The sequence below is a fragment of the Empidonax traillii genome, unplaced genomic scaffold (assembly GCF_003031625.1).
Source record: "Empidonax traillii isolate 1590-97213 ecotype Southwest subspecies unplaced genomic scaffold, ASM303162v1 scaffold655:size661012, whole genome shotgun sequence".
NCBI lineage: Eukaryota > Metazoa > Chordata > Aves > Passeriformes > Tyrannidae > Empidonax > Empidonax traillii.
In genome coordinates this window covers 343,544-362,156 of record NW_020955848.1, presented here as the reverse complement: position 1 = coordinate 362,156, position 18,613 = coordinate 343,544, and the positions used below count along the sequence as shown (strand labels likewise).

Genomic DNA, 18,613 nt, shown 5'->3' with positions numbered 1-18,613 from the left:
AAAACTGGTTCTAAGATACTTTGAAATGATGTGAAGGAAGAGCCAAACTCTGATGTGAGGAGAACTTGTCTTAAATACGAACATCAGTGTGAATACCCCGAGCCTCAATTCCCAGGCCCTCGAGTTCTCAGCCAGCATGAGGACTCAGAGTCGATGGATAGCACTGATGCAAACAGCCCATTCCAGGTCACCAGGGAACATGGTTTTGGTTCCATGTGGGAAGGACTGTGTGGAGAAGGAAGCAATGAGAGCGGGCAGAGATGGTGTGGGGATGTTGAACACAATGCTCCCAGGTTTTGTGGACCTGGGACAATGCGGAATAAGACCTTAAAATAATGATGGTGTGATTCAAGCCCCTGTGGCAGGGGGTTTGAAGCCAGGTTGTCTTTGAGACCCCTTCCAACCCAAACCATTCTGTGATTCTGTGGTTCTGGATTTTAGGATGGCTTGTTTGTGATATGGATAATTAGGAAATTATTATTAGTGTATAAAATAATTAAAGCCCCTCTCAGAATATTTTTGTCTGAGTTAGATGCTCTGCCAGTGAAGCTGCACTGAGAACTCCCCTGTTATTAATGAGAATTGGGTGATAACTCCAGAACTGTCTGGGTGAGGCACCACAACCAGACAGATAATTTGCATCCCCTTTATTGTGGCTTTGTGTGCTTTTATCACAAGGTGTGAATGCAAGGATGTAACGCATTATTCTCACCAACTTACTCAACTAGAACTACCTAAAATACACAGATTCCTCTTGAATTCAGCAACTTAGGCTCAGTCTACAGAAGAGCTGAGTGTTATCAGTGTTACCAGGCAGTTCAAGCATAATTTCTGCTGAATGACTCTCTCCAGCAGTGGGATGTTTTATCTGTCTCTGTGTCAGCTCCTCAGAGATATCGCTGTGTTTTATTTGCCGATGGCCTTGATACACAAAAATGTGTTAAACTGATCCACAAGTTAAATTTCTTTACTCGTGGATGTCTCCTCATCCATTTCTGTCTGCATTTGCAGAGAATAATGAATATAATAACAAAATGGGCATGAACAACCCAATCACTAATGGTCTGAAGGAGACACGGGGCTCCTTGTGGATAAATACACAGACATTAGTGATTTTACTGAATCCTCTCTTCTTCCTTCTCCCAGGAGGCAACTAATCAAACCAAAACTATTTTTCATGTTCCTGACTTGAAAACACGGCCCTGAATTGACACACCTGCTTAAATGGGTTTGTGCTGAGAATCAAGAGAGCCCCTGTCCCAGTTTTTAAAGGCATTTCCACCATGGCTGGGCTTTATAAGCCTGACCAAATCCTTCCAAGCAACAGGATCCCAACCTTGGCACGAGCATGGGGGCAAAAAAAAAATGGAAGAGGCGAGGAAGGGAAGGTGTAAAACAAGCAGGGAAGGTGGGGAAGTGAACAAAACAAGCAAAGCTTTCTTTTTTTTTTTTTAAACTTGCGACAATTCCTCCTCACTTAGACCAGATGGAATGAGCCTCCCGTGCTTTTGTTTTTAAACTGGTTTAATTTTGTAACTGTGTGGGCCTTATTTATAGGCATGTTACAGCAGCCATGGGCAGGCAGAAATAACACAGCTTGCTTCTCTTCCCCATGGATGTCACAAACATGAGGGAAGGCTGGGCTTTTGTGAGATGTTCCACTCATGCTGGCTCTGATGTGGGCTGTGTCTGAGACCAGGTATCAGCCATGTGCAGGGTCTGGGGAATGGGACATGTGGTGGAGCTCCAGCACAAAAATCTCTTGTAATGACAGATAGAGAAGTTGAGATCTGCACCCAAACATAGCAGGACTTGGAGGCCTTCAGCTTTGAAATCCATCTCTGCTTAATTCAGGCTGTGAAAATGGCCCTTCCCCTTCTGCACTCTGTATCAAATCCAGCGGATTTAGCTGGAAAAACTACTCCTGCAGTAAAATCAGGCAAAGTGGACACCAAGGTTTGCTGTTTGATCACTGAATTGTTATTTTTACCCCCAGTTCTCTTTGTCTGTGAGACTCTGCTTGGCTGTGGAGCTGGGAAGCAGCTTCAGGGCTGTGATCACCCTGACACGGGGCTGTGCGTGTTCGTGAACAAGGTGAGCTGTTGTCACTATTAAGGGATCAGTTTTCTGCCTGCACGGAGTGAAATTGTAGTAAATAACCTTCAAAGTGAGGATGTGCTCCACTACAGTAAGTGAATTGAGTGCATTCTGGGCGGTCAATAACAATATAAACTTGGCAGTACCTGATGAGACGTACTTCTGTGCGTTCATAGGTTATACAGCATTTTCTAAGCGAGCACTGATTTTCAGAAGGAACTCCCACTGAATTTACCACTCTGAGATGATTTTTCCCCATAAAATATGCTCATGATCTCATTTCCATAAAGCCTATTTAATTTGCAAACTGATTAGTAAAAATACAAAGGGGGTAGGGGCTGTAAAGTAGATTTGTTGCTTACATGTTTTTTAATATCTCCCACAAATTCTCAGCAGTTCTTTAAATTGAAAGCAGAATATAAGACCTTTTTATTAACAGCTAGTTCACATAATCACGTGAATTTTTTATGCTCTCAGCTATTCTAGATCTACTATAATTTCCCCAAGTGTGCCTGAATTATGGGACTAGACATCCTCAGTTCTCCCTGACCTGTGGTCAGGACGGCCTTGAGACATCACAGCTCGAGAGGAGAGCTTTGTGCAGGTATCCTGACATTTTAGCCTGGATTTTTGGCAGGGTCAGAGGTTTCCCTGCCTTTCACCACCCCATCAGTCACGGCAAAAGATTGGCACGGCTGAGTTTGGCTTTTAACTCCTCCAGGAGTGTTGATATTTCCTTGTCCTTTGCACAGCCTGAGTTTGGATCTCCAGGTAACCAATGGTGTGCTGTGGTGACTGGGAGGGTTTGGGCACTGGTGGTGCTCGTCAGGAAGGTGATTTTAGCAGCTCTTGGGCTCCTTCTCTGTGTTCATCTCCACTGAACTTTGCTGCTCTTTTTGCCCCCTCTGATTTAATTAGATATAAATTCTAATATATAATATTATATGTGTGTCTCTCATGCAAAAATGCTTCATCAGTGCAATAGTTAACTGGGAAAGAAAACACAGCAATGATCTTATGAGCTACTTGTTTGTGAGCTTAATTAGTAGAAGGGTGCATTGAATATTAAGTGCTGGCCCTCTTGATAAGTAACTAACACTTTCTCTTGTGCTGCACTTGCCCAGCTGCTTTTTATGTGTCAATCTGAGGGAAAGGCACTGATTCCATTCAAGATTAGAATCATCTTGAGCATCTTGTTACAAATACACATCATTAATAACGATGGAGTCCTAAAGAACACACATTTTTCATCAAGGGCATCACGACATCCTTACGAAAAAACACCCCAAAACCTGATTTAGTATCAGCCTTCCCCATTCTGTGAAGGCAGGATGCTTTCAGTGCAACAGCACATTAAACTCTGGGGCAGGAATTTCGTTTTAGAACTGTTAGAATTAGAACAATTCCATCTGAGCCTCTGGATTAGCAGTGCACATTATGGATTTCTCCTGAAACCAGGGACCATATGCCATCACTGTATGGCAGGATATCAACCTCCAGGTAGGCTATAAATCAGTAATATCTGAGCACTGAGATCTTTTCATCTGAATCGGAATTTCTCCTGCCAGAAGAAAATCCAGCTTTTAACTTAGAACTGGTATTTCTGGGAGAGAAAGATCATTGTAGTGGAGACAGAGCAGGCTCGTAGGACACCAATAGGCATCACACCAAGAGTAGGGAAATGCGTTACTCTCCCTGCTTTCATATTTCTACTATGGGTCTGTTCCCTTGAAATTCTACATTAAATTCGTCTGAGTACATGGCTAGGACAGTTGCATGTCATGTGATTATTCTTATCTATTTATTTTTAGCTGGTAGTTTTTCCAGCCAGCAGCCCGATTTTAACCTTGGTACATGCAGCATTCCTGACAGCACTGTAAATGGGAACGGTGAGCACCGTGGAACACTTAAAGAGAGGGAATAAATTCCCAGTTTATATCAGACCTGACCTGTTACTGGTTTGCCAGCGGGGAAAAAAAAAAAAAAAATTGATTCTCAGAGGCTGGAAAGAACAGGTCTTCCCAAACTTCCCGATCCTAGAGCCTAATGAGTTAAATTTTCCTCCGAGCAGGATTTGAGCTGCTTAGACACACAAGGTCAAACCGAACCGCTCCATTACCTATCCTGACTCGTGCAGAGAGGGGGGCACAGCTCCTTTGGGACAGAGCCCTCGGGAGACAGTGACATAAGCAGGGAATATATTCCCTGCTCCCAGCATTGCAAGATGTCCCTATTTTTCTGGGGCTGGCTGCTCTCCCCCCGCCTCCCCCGCCTCCCCCGGGCTGATCCCAGCGAACTGCAGTCCTGCATCCCCTCGCTGCCGTAACTCCCTGTAAACATGGCATTAAGTACAGGCGTTGAGGTCACGGGAGAGGATTTGCACAAGAGATAGGGAGGCAAGATGGAAATGCAGAGCGGGAAGCTCGGGATGCCTTGCAGGATGCAAGGACCGCGACTTCAGGGATGGCTCCCTGCTACCTTCTGTCCCGTTTTCCCACGGCGTTTTCACGGCATCCCCAATTTGTGCCCGATGGTGACGAGGGACTTGGGTGTATTAAATGGTGAGAGCCCTGCGTCTCGATATTCACACTTCACTGAACGGCAGCAGTTCAGCCCCCGAGGAGGATTTTTGGGTTGGTTTGGCTTTCAGTAGCAAGTTAAGGGATGAACGCATCCGATGCTCCTCCATCGCCGCGCTGCGCGGACACTTCATTAGGACGGCTGAAGTTAATAAGCAGCGGTAGTTCCTCGCCATCAGCCATGTGAAAAGCTAAAGCACTTCGTGCGTCCTCCGAAAATCCTCCAGCTACACCTCTCCCTTCCCAGGCACCGCTGGAAAGGGAGCAGGGAAAGAAAGGCTGGCATTTTGCTAGATCGGGATATTCTCTCCTTCTCTGTCACGAAAGTTATTGGATGCAGGAGCTGTTCCCAGGCAGGCAGATACGCTATTGCATAACCCTGGCGCTCAGCGCCAGCCTTTATCCTCATCCCTACGAAGTTTTCCGCTGGAAAAACCAGCGGAGCGGGGTGGGGGGGGGGTGTTTTGGGTCTGGGGGCGAGCGAGCCGCGGGCAGGGCTGTCCCTTACCTTATGCTTCCTCACGCAGAAGTGGCGGTCTGGGCGAGCATCTCCCTCCCGCCGCCGGGGCGAGCTGGGCGTCAGAGCCTCGGCGCATCTGCCGCGGAGGAGCCGCGGAGCCTCCGCCGCGCTCCCCGCTGCCCTCATGGGCTGCGACGGGGGCTCGGAGTGCGGGGGTCCCCTCGGCCGGGTCCCCGCCGAGGGGAACTTGTTGAGCGGGACCGGCGGGCGTCCCCCAGCCGGGCGGGAGCGGGGAGGAGGAGCCGGGGGCCGGGCTGGCGGCGGGGGCGGGCGGGGGGAGGTGGGATGGTGGGATGGAGCGATGCTCGCCGCGCGGGGTCCGCGCAAAATGAAGGGGGGGGGACGGGGAATCCGCCGCTCGCAGCCTCGCTAAAAAACCCCACAGTTACTCCTCTATTTCCTCGACGCGTGGATTCGTTAATAATAGGTTCATACACACCGTCCCCGAGCACCCCGGTTTTCCAGTTGCGCTACGGGAGCACTGGAGCAGCCGCAGAGTGGGTGATGCTGATCCATTGGGAATTTCAGCGAAGCGCTGGGTTAAAGCTACACGGCTGCGTTTTATTGGGAGGGCAAGTGTTTGAGGTGCTGAAGGAATAGATGCTCCCATTTGCTTTTAAAGCTCGGGGAAGATGGACGCGAGTTCAGAGTGAAGCACTTTGGCAGAGCAGCCAGGATTGATAAATGCAGTAATGGGCTTAAAACTTCAATCCCATCTTTCCTCATTCTCCCTCAAACCACTTTGTCGTTTTATAGAAGGATTAGTTTTTAATAGGAAAAAAAAGTTGGGAGTTAAATGGGTCGTGTGTATTTTACCAGGCTGACTGACAGAAGATGTCATGAGAGGCTCGGGAATTGGTCCGAGTTGGGAAGCGCTGGGTCGATCTCCTTTCATTCTGAGAATTCCAGTAGTTTTGCTGTTTAATACTTTTCACCGTGGCATAAAACTCACCTAACCCAGGTGCAGGCCACGCAGTTTCTCTGTGGTGGCATCGTCTTGGTCGTGAGTGGCGTTTGTGAGGATTGTTGATTTCGGGGTTACTGAAGCGGCCCCTGATTTGAATTGGCAGCTCAGAGCGGCTGGATGAGCCCAAACCACCCCGTCAGTGCCAGGGCTGACAAACACCTCAGCAGGGCAGGGAGGGACACCCGGGCTGGGCACTGCACGAGTCAGTGCATCCCCAGGGCAGGATGCAGCAGAATTCCTGGCTGGAGTCCTGGGTGTCTCTCTGGAGTTAATTAGCTGGAGCAGCCCATTGCAGCAGGGAACACCCGGCGCTGCCGCAGCGGCCGGAGCGCCGGGGCCAGGCTGGGCAGGGGCTCTGTGAGACACCCCCACAGCGGGCAGGGCCACCCCTGTGGGCACAGCTGCCACACAGACATCGGCGTGGACATGGATCCACGGAATTCCTCACTGGTTGAGCTGCAGTTGGGCTGTGCAGGACTGGAGCAGAGAATGTTCAACAAATCAGACAGTCAGCAGAGGGCAGCTAAGTTGCTCTCCCTGCCTGTACCTGTCCAGGTATCCGACTGCCCTCCTGCCTCTGCTCCTTACTCTGCAAGTTTGCTGCTGATCCCTAAAAGAGGGTGTCCAAGGGGGTGATTTCTGTGTCAGCTGCTGCTCTGCCCAGGGATAGGGACTGTGGGCTCCCCAAGCCAGTGGCACGGCTTCAATCGCACTTAAGATCTCTCAGGGTATTTTATCAGAGATTCTTTTCCCCCAAGACATCAGTGGGAAGAATTAAATATCAACTTGCTTGTTGATATGACAGCAACCACCACGCTTTTGCTTTTTTCCTTTTCTCTGCTTCTCTTTCCAGCAGTGCTGACTTGCTGTATTCCAGGTCCTCTGTGGATTTCTCTGTACCCAAAATAAATGTGTTTTTTTGGCTGCAGCCTGTACACAGACGTGGGTAAAATTACGTGGTAGGGGTGACCATGTTTTAAATAGCGTGTGCTCCTTCCACAGAGCAAATAGATCAGTGGTAAGAGATGCTGTTGCTTTTCCCAGGCTGAGGATGGGACTTTGTGCAGACCATGATTACTAGAAGAAAATACTCGATATCCTGAGTGACTTGAAAGGAGAATCTCTCTGACAGAAGCAGCAGTTAAACATCATTCTTGTCTTCTCCATAACGATATTTAGAAGCTGTTGTCTCAGGGCTGATTAGCCTTGCACAGCATTATGCATATGCCCCATTTATAAACCATACAGCGTTTTCTGTAGATTTTTAGAGAATTAGAAAGTACTTTCTCGTTCTGGACCAGATTCACGTGTAACTACTGACACCATTGGTGTGCCCAGGGATATTTCAAGTGAGGGTTTGTGAAGAATGAAATGTTTCCTGATTATCAGGGTTCGTGTTACTGTAAAAGCACGTCGAAGTAAATACACTGGGAACTTGGAAATGCTTCATCATCCCCTTTGCCAATTTTTTAGCCTTTAAAAATGCTGAGCACAACTGTTGCATAATGAAATGTAGTGTCAGAGCAGTGCTTGAGAGGGGGGAGAGAGGACGGGCTTCAACCTGGGAGGATGCAAAGAGAAAAGAGACAGTTCATTTTAATTGTTTTAGATTACAGGTTTATTACTCCCTAATGGAGTGTCCTGTCTTCCCAAACTGTCTTTTCCTCCCAGTGTTTGCCAGGGAGGGGGGAACACTGCTCAAGGCTATGATGGTGTGTTCCCATGGCACGGGCAGGTGCGGGGGTGGAAGTCCCGTCTTGGACTTCTGGAGTGAGGGAGATCATATATTTGAGAGCAGTGAGACATATATATAGTTTTAGTGGTGCTCTCTGTGGAAAAGTACAACAAGGGGTCCTTCTTCCATGCTGCTAATTGCATAATAAATTTTGGGAGGAGTGTGTACTTATAAATGTTAATCTTCTAGCACAGCCTGATGTTACAGACTTCAGATTTTCCTTTTTTTTTTTTTTTTTTTTTTTCCTAAATTCAGCTTCTGGGAGGGTGTGAGGAGATGGGGCACTTCTGAATCAGGTTTGGCTCCAGGACTGCTCCTGTGTGTGCTGAGCAGGTGCTCTGTGTGACTGTGAACGTGCAGGTCCCACAGTGAAATCCTAAAATGTAATTTTCTGGAACAGTCTATGGAGTTCTTGTCAGTCTTTGAGGAAACAAGCTGGGATCCAGCTCAGGGAAGAGCAAGTGGAGCCAGAGCTGGAGTTGCCACCGGCTGTTTCAGGGAGCGCCGGCGAGGGGAAGGCGATGAACTAACCCCAAAGTGACGTTTAGAATCCACCTGAAAGCTGCTGTGAAACACTGAGAGGCAGAGTTCAGGGCCCTGTGAGCAGGGAAGAGCCAAGGAAAGGACCGGTGTCATGTCCAGGTGATGCCCCTTGGTGGGCTGTGCTGGGCTGCTGATGTGTCTGGGGCTCGAGAAGGTCTCACAGCTTGGGTCCCTTCCGGCAGGGCCTGCTGTTGGATCTACAGTGGGTAAATTAGGAGGCAGAATTTAAGTCCCAACACTGAATACCTGAGCTGGGCTCTGAGGGATATCCTTTAGGACCAGCCTAATTTATCTCAGAATGTTACAGACTGTGTTTGAGTTGAAAGAAGGATGAAGTTCACTGGATCTGAAACACAGATGTGGACAGTGTTGTGCTGTTTCTCCCTGTAGTCCCTGGGGCCCGGTGCTGTCACCCAGGCTTTGCTGAAAGCAGGTATTTTGACACTGCTGAATCTTTGTGGTTCTTTCCATGCCTTTGGGTGACATCTGCCTGGCTTCCTGGGCTACACTGGTTATTTATTTATTTACTTATTCCAGCCTGCCATTGGAAGAAAAATGGTGGGATGTTAAATATGCTTCTCTGCTCCAGCTGAGGTGGAAGCAAACTTGGCTTGAATCTCAAACAGGTCTCCATGCAGTCAAATCCTTGGAGGTGCTCCTTGCTTGGAGGGAGGATTTATTCTGCTTGGCTGTGATGCCAAAGAAATAAGGAGTCTCAGAGTCATGTTTGGCAGAAATTTGAGGCATTTGATGCAGTGTCTTGCTCCACGATAAGTTTTTTCCGTGAGCTTGGACAATTCACTTGAGCCTCTGCTGTTGTCTGTTCTTGATCTGTAAAGTGCAACTAATTCCACATCTCTTCATGTGGGGGAACATTTTTGAAGATAAAGTGGATTTCAGCCTGTGTGTAATGCCCATAATATCCATGTACAGCTAAAATATTAACCAGCTCGTTGAGGGAACTGCTCTTTGTGGGTTTGCTGCTCCAAGGAGGAAAATGCTGAGTAACCTCATGAGCTCTGATAGTTATTTCTGTGCTTTGCTGGGATAAGGAGGAACAGAATTTGGTCCTCTCTCTCTCATTTTCTCTTCAGAAGAAAATATAACAGCAGGTCTCAGCAGCTAAAGCTGAGATTTTGGGTTCCAGTTGAATGGTATCCCATCAGGAACCCAAATTGCTGTAGATGTTTATCATTCATACTAAGGAAAAAAATCTGAATTTTCCTGGAATATGAGTGGGAGTTTTTTCATATTTTCACTGTGCCTCTAGTTCAGAAAAGTTCCTTTTCCATACACAGGTGTTTCTGGGAAGGGAACTAAAGCGGTGGTTGGAAATCCTTGTTTGTTCTTCTGAGGATGAGGATTCTGATCCCTTGCTGGTGAGGAATCATTTGTCTGATCAAGATGTTCTCAGTAGGTGCTGAATTCTGCCCTGGCTCCATTATCATGCAGCTTGTACAGTGTGGAAATAAATGAGGGGCTGGGAGAGTGTGATGTATGAGACCCTAAATGGCTGCATTTTGTTCAGATTTGAAAGGCAGTTTAGCTTGTCCTCATTACTGATGACTTGTGCTTTTATAGCCCTTCTTTCTGCATTTCAGAAATCCTTTGTGCCCATCTGAATAATAAATCACCCTGTTTGATTTGCTCAGCGAGAGCAAATGTGGAATTACATCCTTATTAAGATGTCTCGAGAAACTGGGAGTGTGGGGGACTTTTTGTTTTTTAAAGGAACATCATGCCAACTTTGTTAATATTTTGGTTTGTCTCGTTTATTTTGTTTTCCCGATTCTGGGGATTTCTCTCCAACTGCTTTATGGCAAAGGGAAAAACACTGCCCTGCTTAAAAATAAAAAAGTCTGATCAGACTTTTGATTGCCTTCAAACAAATGGTTTCAGATGTAAGCACCTAATGAAATTTGGAATGAACATGAATTCCGTCTTAAAATTCAAGTTATGGACCCAAAAAAAAAAAAAAGGCAGATCTAACAAATAATGGGGATACTGCATCTGCTTCCTATTTGCTCTGTGGTGGAATAATATATTATTTATACAACACTGATTTCATTAGATGGAGGATTTAATGCAACTTTTCTGTCAAACTGGAGAACATTCAATGTTATAAAGTAATGTAAACTCCCAAACCCTCAGCAAGGTTTTCTCAGTTGAAATATTGAACTATTGAGCATAAAAATACAGACTTTTATGTGCTTTTACACGTTGCCTTAAAGTTAGAAGCCCAGAGAGCAACCTGGTCTTGTTGCATAATGCTTAACAGGAAAAAACAAGCTGAAATTAAACATATGAAGCAAGAGAAAAATGAAAATATGAAATTACGGGAGAGAGAAATAAGTGCAAATAGATGTAAATTGAACACACTGTTTCTGTAGGTGCTCTGAGTCTAGACCAGAATTGGGGATTTGGGCCATAATGTTGAGAAATGAACTCTTTAGTGGAGTTTTCTACAGTCCCTAAGCAGGCACCAAAATTTAATTGCCCTCAATAACTTTGACGCACGACACAGGGTTGTGGTGGCAGTGAATAAAAAGGGATATAAAGAGGCAGGTTGCAGTATCATGGGCACCCCAAGTTTAGCCAATTAAGAGCTTCTACTCCCTTATTTATTTTTTTTTCCCTAAATAAAATGACCTAAACTTTTAGCTTTTGCAAATAAGAATATGCTAAATTCATGACTGACTGTGCAGACACCTAAATCTTTTATGCATTAAAATACATGTGACTTAAGTTTTAACTTAGGAATGCAAGAAGAAAATCCTAAAAGCGCAGGATATTTAAATAAGTTGTGTTGTGCAGCAACCTGTTGATAAATATGGGAAGGCTGATAATGACATTAAATGAGTTTACAGTTGACAGCAGAAGCCAAGTGAAATCCTTCTTAATCCTTGGTCTGTGTCTCTTCAAAATACAGTGCAATAAAGTGTCTCTGTCCTTTACAACTTCTGGGCACTGTATTAAAAACCATTAAAAGCAGCAGCACATTTTGATTGTCTTCAATTTTTAAGCAATTTAAAATATTAATACTTAGCAGCAGTTGAGGAGCATAATTAGCAGATGCCTTAAATCCATGGGTGTCCATCAGTGTGGTGGGGAAGCCCAAAAAATGAAGGGGCTGCTGAGGAGGAGGGAGAAACCTCTGAAACCTCAGAAAGAAAGTGATACTTTTGATAATACTGTGAAACTTCCTCAATTTGCTTCTAGGAATTCCAAGTGGTGCCTTAATATTTGAGTGTCTCCACATCCTTCCCTTGTCAGTGCCCTCCTGCCCGAGCCTGGGTGGGGAAATGTTTTGGAGGGGAGCTGGAATGATTGTCCCTTGTCTCCCAACTTTTACTTATCTTGACTTTGTGCATTCCCTTGGTGGTCTTTCCCTTGCAGTCTGGCTCCAGGACTTTTGGAGACACAACTACCCCTGGATCCTTCTCTTCTCCAGGCTGGCATTTGGCTTGCCCTTCCCTGTCCCTCCTGCAGTCCGTTCTGTCCCCCTCAAGCTTTGCAGACTGGATTTATTTACCGAGCTTGCTGTAAATCAAAGCTCTCCTTGAAGGCTGGTGGGAAACACCACCGGGGCTTTATTTGGGAGCTGAGCTTTTCCTGGGGATGAGGAGCTAACGAGGTTTGTTTTGATGTGTAATGTCGTCGTTTCGCATCCATTACCCGGTGACAGATAAGCTCTGCAGGAACTGATTGTCTAAATAAGGGGATTGCTGTCCTGTGGCAAAAAAAGGACAAGCCCCTTTCTCTTGGCGCTATAAAATCACAGAGTGGTTTGGATTGAGAGGGACCTTAAAGCTCATCCCATTCCCAGCCCTGCCATGGACGGGGATATTTTCCACGAGACCAGGTTGTTCCAACCGTGTCTTGATATCCCATAAGAGCTCCTTTAATAGGCAGTTTATGATGGGATGTTTTTCACAAAATTTTAATTAAATTTGAAATTATCTTGTTTGTTTGTTTGTTTGTTTGTTTGTTTGTGGGTTTTTGATGATTTTTTTTTTTAATGATAACTGTTTAATTTCAGGTGTTATCCAAAATTGCAAGGTGAAGATTCCTTGCTAGCAAAGCCCCAGTGACTGGAAAATAGCAAAATACATGTTAGTTTTTTACATTTAATAAGGAAAAAAAAAAAGAGTTTTAATAATTCACAGGGATACAATGAGTACTTCCCTTTTATTTATTCATATTTATCTTTTGCCTTGAATTATAAACATATTAATTCCTACCCTACCATTTAATGACTTTGGGTGATGTTTGTACTCTCTTTATGCAGAAATTGCCCATATCCCTCACAGGTACTGATAGGAACAGACTTAACCAGCATTACTTCTGTAGCCTTGAGAGACTTTTGTCTTGCTCTAAGTAGCTTTTCTAAGGTATTTCTAAAGCATTTTTTAATAATCCTTTAATTTCCCTCCCCAGCAGATGAGGAGGATTTTCAGCCGTACCAGCAGAAGTTTTTTCTTACTGTTTGCAAATCTCGTTTTTGCCAAATGTCAGGAGTGGGATGAGTCCTGTGGGCTCTGCCACAACACAGGGTTGGTTACCCCAAAAATTGTGCTTATGATGGTTCCAAATGCACAGAAATTATGTCAGGAAAAGTATTTTCAAAATAACAATACTATTGCAATAAAATAGGAATAGAACATTTAATTTTATTTATTCTTTTTTTTTAATATTTGTTTTATCTTTTGGATATATATCAGGGTTACTTTACCTCAGTTTTGCTGTTTTGAGAGGATTGAACTTGGCAGAGTCTGGGATGGGAAATCCTGAGTGATTTCCCATCAGCTGGACATCGGAACATGGAAAAGAGGGAGGGGAAAAAAAGGAGAAAGGAGGGTGAATGATGGAATATCCACCTACATTTGCTTGGAATGATGTGGGAAGGGTGAGCTGAGCTGTGTGGACCAAACCAGCCCCTTCCCACCACCCTCCCAGGCACACAACCCGTCCCTCTGCTGCCACCGCAGCCAGACAGGGTGATTCTTACCTTGGAACATTTTAAATCACTGACTTTAATCTTGGTTTGGGTTTAATTGCTTTTTTTCAAAGAGAGATTAGTTCTCATTTAGGTGTGGATTTGTAATTAAAAAAAAAAAAACATCTCTCAACTTAAGTTGCTTTTGTTGCCCACACGCATCAGCCACACGTGTGGGAAAGCAATTACAGAGCTGAATATAGTGAATATACATTTAATCCTGGTGTTAATGGGAGTGGCATTGTTGGAAGGTGATAAATGACTTCTTTGGGATTTACTTTTTTCCCTTCTGATTTCTGCCAAGACCAAGTTGGGAGGAAAAAAAATGAAATTCAGTTATAAATCGAAATTTGTTTCAGTGGTGGAAAAGCAGCCCTTAAAAAGGGTTTGTTGTTGCTGGAATATATGGAGAGTGCGGGATAGGATGAGGAAAATTCCCGAAACATGTTTTGCACCTTAGATGCAGTGACTTGTTCAGTAGGGAAGTCATTCCCCTCAGATGTTTTAGGGATTGCAAGCACAGAAAAACCTCAGTTACCTTTATCTTCAGTAGAGCCTCCTGTGCAAATATTCCATTCCTTCCTTCAGGAGTTGGAGGATATCCCTGGAGGTGTCCAAGGCCAGGTTGGACGGGGCTTGGAGCAGCCTGGGCTAGTGGAAGGTGTCCCTGCCCATGGCAGGGGGTGGAACGAGATGAACTTAAAAGGTCCCTTCCAACCCAAACCAGTCTGGGATTCTGTGACCTTGATTTTTCCATGGAATGGAAGAGGGAATGAGATGCCCTGGTTTTAAAATATTCACTTTGTTTCTCAGCTTCCAAGTCTGTGTTATTGATCTGAAATCAGTAGAATGAATTGAATTTAAAAATAAGAATTGTGCATGTGAGGGGGAATTCCTGTTTCCACTCTGGGGTTTATTTACTCCAGGAGGTTTGTCCTTTACCCAGCTGACAGCCCCCTTCTCTCCTGCTGGTGTTGCATTTCTGCTGAGTTCAGGCAGGAAAAGGATAAAGAGCCTTTTATCAGCAGCATCCTATTGGAGCTCGTTATGCTGGATGTTTTGGTCATTGTTCCAAATCTTAATATAAAAGGGTTTTAATTAATTCAGTTTTCTACAATAGAAGTGTTCCTCTCCTTTTGCTTAGATTGCATGTTGGAGATTGATTTCATATTCTTTTCATGAGGTACCTTTGAAGCTCTTCTGGAGACTGTTTAGGTTGTCTGAGAGAATCCCCCAAAGTATTCTGAGTTACTGGGAGTTTAATAAGAAATAAGATTCAAAGTTAATAATATTGCAGGAAGAATTGGGTCATTCTTGGAGACTCAGCCCACATATCATCGTTTCAGGTCCTGCAGAGGAGTCCTTCCCTGTTCCCTTTAATTAACTGCAAAGTATAAAACAGGGTTGTGTTCCTTGAGAGTGCCTGGATTGGAGATGTGGCTGCTCCTCCAGATAACTGCAGGGAGCCTCCCAGAAAACAGGGAAATCTGGACTTCTGGCTTTTTGTTGTTCGAGGGGAACACTTGGGAGTTTTTCCTCTGCTCCTGGAAACCCTGCACACATTGGACAAAGTGGAACAACCTGAAGGAGTTACAAAATGGGATTGTCTGTGCAAGAGGCAACCTGTGCATGTAGGACAAGGATAAAACTCTTCTGCTCTGCTCTGGAGCCGGGCTGGGAGAGCTGGGGGTGTTCACCTGGAGAAGAGGAGGCTCCATCGAGACCTGAGAGCCCCTTCCAGGGCCTGAAGGGGCTCCAGGAGAGCTGGAGAGGGACTGAGGACAAGGGCCTGGAGAGACAGGACACAGGGAATGGCTCTCCTGGGGTTAGATGGGATACTGGGGAGAAATTGTTCCCTGTGAGGGTGGGGAGGCCCTGGCACAGGTTGCCCGGAGAAGCTGTGGCTGTCCCTGGATCCCTGGAAGTGTACAAGGCCAGGCTGGACGGGGCTTGGAGCAGCCTGGGCTAGTGGAAAGTGTCCCTGCCCATGGTAGGGGGTGGGACTGGATGGGCTTTAAGGTCCTTTTCAACCCAAAGCAGTCTGGGATTCTGTTAAACTTTCTGGTATCCAATTCCCATGGGATAACAGCGCTGATGTTCCCATCTGTCCCCATGGGAGAGCTGGAAGCTGGATCCAGGCCCCTGCAATGGCTGCACCTCCATGACCAGCAGAGCTCAGCCCACAGCTCTGCCACAGCCTGGCCTGGGACTCCTTGGTTCTTCTCCTTCCCATGGTTCTTCTGGTTTTGTGCCTCTGGAATGGGAATAATGGGATTGCTCCTTCCTCTGGTGACTCCTGTTCTAACTCTGGATCAAGGATGCCACCTGTGCACTAGCAGGAGCTCCTCCAGCCCCCACCCAATCTCTCCCAGAGGAGCACGGGGGTGATTTGGGAGCCAGATTCCAAGGGAAGGTGAGGATATTCCAGTAGGCAGGGAAGAGCAATGTCACTTCTTTGAAATCCCCTCTTTGCTACTCCAGGATATTAATCTTTACAGCTCCTCTTAGCTGTCAATATTGGAACAGAAACTGTAACTGGAAATGGATCCTGTCTGGAAATTGTATTTCTCTTTGTTTACCGTGGTGGTGGATTTGTGTAAATCCCGTTAATTTCGGTGCTCTAATGTTAAATATCACAGAAAATTGGACTTAAGTGAGAGAAGTCATAACGGAGGAGCAGCCTGTTATCTGCAGTGCTTCTGCCTTTAATCAGTTTTCCTGCTCTTTGGGGAGGAGGGAACGAGAACATTGCCCGTGATGGGGATTTCATTTTGATATCATGCAAATGTGAAGAGAGCCCTGCCTTTATTTGTCCCACTGATGAGAGCCTGGCAGTGATTCCTGTCTGCAAGGGCTGTGTCACCTTCTGCAGCTCTGCAAGCACATCCCATGAACCTCCTTCCCATATCCACTGATGTCTCTCCCAAAAATTCGGTAAGGGAAACAGCCCTCAGGGTATGGCGTGATGGTTTATGTGCTGAACAAACCAAAGGTGGCAACTAATTAAAAAATGCAAAAGCTTCCCCCAGGAGACCTCCTGCAAGTAGCTTTTTAATCCAGGGATATCTAAATCGCGTGGTTTTATCAATTAAATTTCGATTGCACGCATTTCTTATCTTTCAGGCTCGCTGAGCCCCTCAATAAACCGGTTGCTAAATAATTTATGTCACAACAGTCGAGTGAGAAGGGACAAAAGTGGAATAATTTGTCTTCAAAATGGCTGTTGCTTTTAGGTGTGTGCTCATCTGGCAGCAGCACCTGCCTGGTGTGAACAGGGCCTTTAATAGATGATAAATCTTGCCTTAGTATTCCCATGATTTGTCATGGGGGTACCTCAGTGCAGTGATTTGCCTGCTGCAGAGCCAATATCCGTAATACCTGTAGCCATCCCTGTCCCTGGAATTGTTGCAGGCATTTCTAACACAGGACGCTGCTTATCTTCACTTTTCTTTTCTTTTTTTTTAAGGTATTTGCAAAGTTTAAATTCTTTGCCTGGTCTGCATCAATGTCATGGCTTTATTTACCTGGCTTTCAACTTCCACTGTGTTTGATAAATGAAATAGAGTTTCTGATGGCGTTAGTTTGGGTTTTGCTTTAGCTCCCTCAGGGATTTCTGGAGAGGGACTTTGGACAAGGGCGTGGAGTGATAGGACAAGGGGAATGGTTTTAAAGTGGAAGAATGTAGGGTTAGATGGGATATTGGGAAGGAATTGTTGGCTGGGAGGGTGGTGAGGCCCTGGCACAGGTTGCCCAGAGAAGCTGTGGCTGCCCCTGGATCTCTGGAAGTGTCCAAGGCCAGGTTGGACGGGGCTTGGAGCAATCTGGGCTAGTGGAAGGTGTCCCTGCCTGGGACTGGATGGGCTTATTAATGTCCCTTCCAACCCGAACCATTCTGGGATTCCATGAAAATGTCAGTGCCATCTCTCTGCTCTGCTGGGAGTTTGAGTCCTTGTAGCCCTTACTCAGAGGTTGCTCCTCTCTGGGGAAGCTCTTCCTGATAAAGGGACCCTCCAGCTTTGGTTCCTTCTGTATCCCCTTCCTTGTCCTTCCCAATGTGTCCTGATACCACATGAGTGGTGTGAATGGCTTTGAGCACCAACCAGTTATGATTAAAATAAAAATAAGGAATTCTAAGTCCCAGAGTGGTTATATTCCCACATTCAGTGCTGCATTTTTGCAGAATTATTAAAAAAAGTATTTATATGTAATTTCCTTTTTATTTTATCCTATTTTAATACTGGCCATTGCCATAAATACAGTTGTTTTCTGTATTTTATGACTATATTTATAATTCTATTACCAGCATTAATAAATGTTTAAACCAAGATACCTGGAACAGATTTGTTGAGGGCAGTTCTCTAGATTTTTGGTTAAATAATGTTTAGCGTAGCAGGGGGGAGAAAAAAACTGGGGAAAGGCAATTACATTTAGAAAACCAGAAATAAATGTCCTGACCTTGAGGACTGTTCCATGGAGGAGCCTCCTGTTCAATCCTGACGCTGTGTGGAGCTTTTAAAAGCAAAGCATTTTTGGTTAAAATGGACTTCTTTGAAAAAAGAGCCCTAAAAACATGATAAATGATGTTGTTAAATTGTCTCATTAATTTCTTGCGTGCTTTTTACAGAAGTCACTGCAAAGCACTTTCAAAGCAGGGAATGCTTTGTGTGTATTCCCATTGTGTGGATTTTGGAGTTTCTAAGCAGTGAACCTTTTGCAAAATGAGTTTCAGTTGAGCTCTTGGGATCTGAGAATCATGGAGTGCTTTGGGTTGGAAAGGACCTTACAGCCCATCCCATTCCACCCCCTGCCATGGGCAGGGACACCTTCCACTAGCCCAGGTTGCTCCAAGCCCTATCCATCTCTGTGAAGATCCTTTTCTCTTCTTCTCAGAGGTTTCCCTGGATTCAGACCTGCGGGGGGTTTTGCTTTGCTCTTTGGGAATACAGGATTTTCCTTCTGAGGAAACAGTAATCACAAATTCCTTCGTGAAGCAGCAGATCAGAACTGTGGAAGTGTTAGAGCAGAGGGAGCTGTCAAAGGGAGATGGTTGAGTGCTTTGCCCTTGCTGGGGCTCCCTGGGATTTGGAAGGACTTGTCGGAGGAGAGTGATGGAGAGCTGCTCCCAAACAGGGCCAGGTGTCTGTTGGTTTGGTCCTCTGTTAGCATTTGATAGGTG

At 45.5% G+C, this 18,613-nt stretch overlaps 2 protein-coding genes across 3 annotated transcripts in view; one reads left to right on the top strand and one right to left on the bottom strand.

Moving 5' to 3' along the window:
• INSYN2 (inhibitory synaptic factor 2A) overlaps positions 1–5,385 on the bottom strand; it is a 36,456-nt gene extending 31,071 nt beyond the window's left edge. The window contains exon 1 of the mRNA XM_027899293.1: positions 5,185–5,385. The gene's annotated coding sequence lies outside the window, so the exon portion shown is untranslated. The remainder of the gene's footprint in view (positions 1–5,184) is intronic.
• Positions 1–18,613, top strand: part of DOCK1 (dedicator of cytokinesis 1) — a 264,003-nt gene that overhangs the window by 122,037 nt on the left and 123,353 nt on the right. The window lies entirely within an intron of this gene.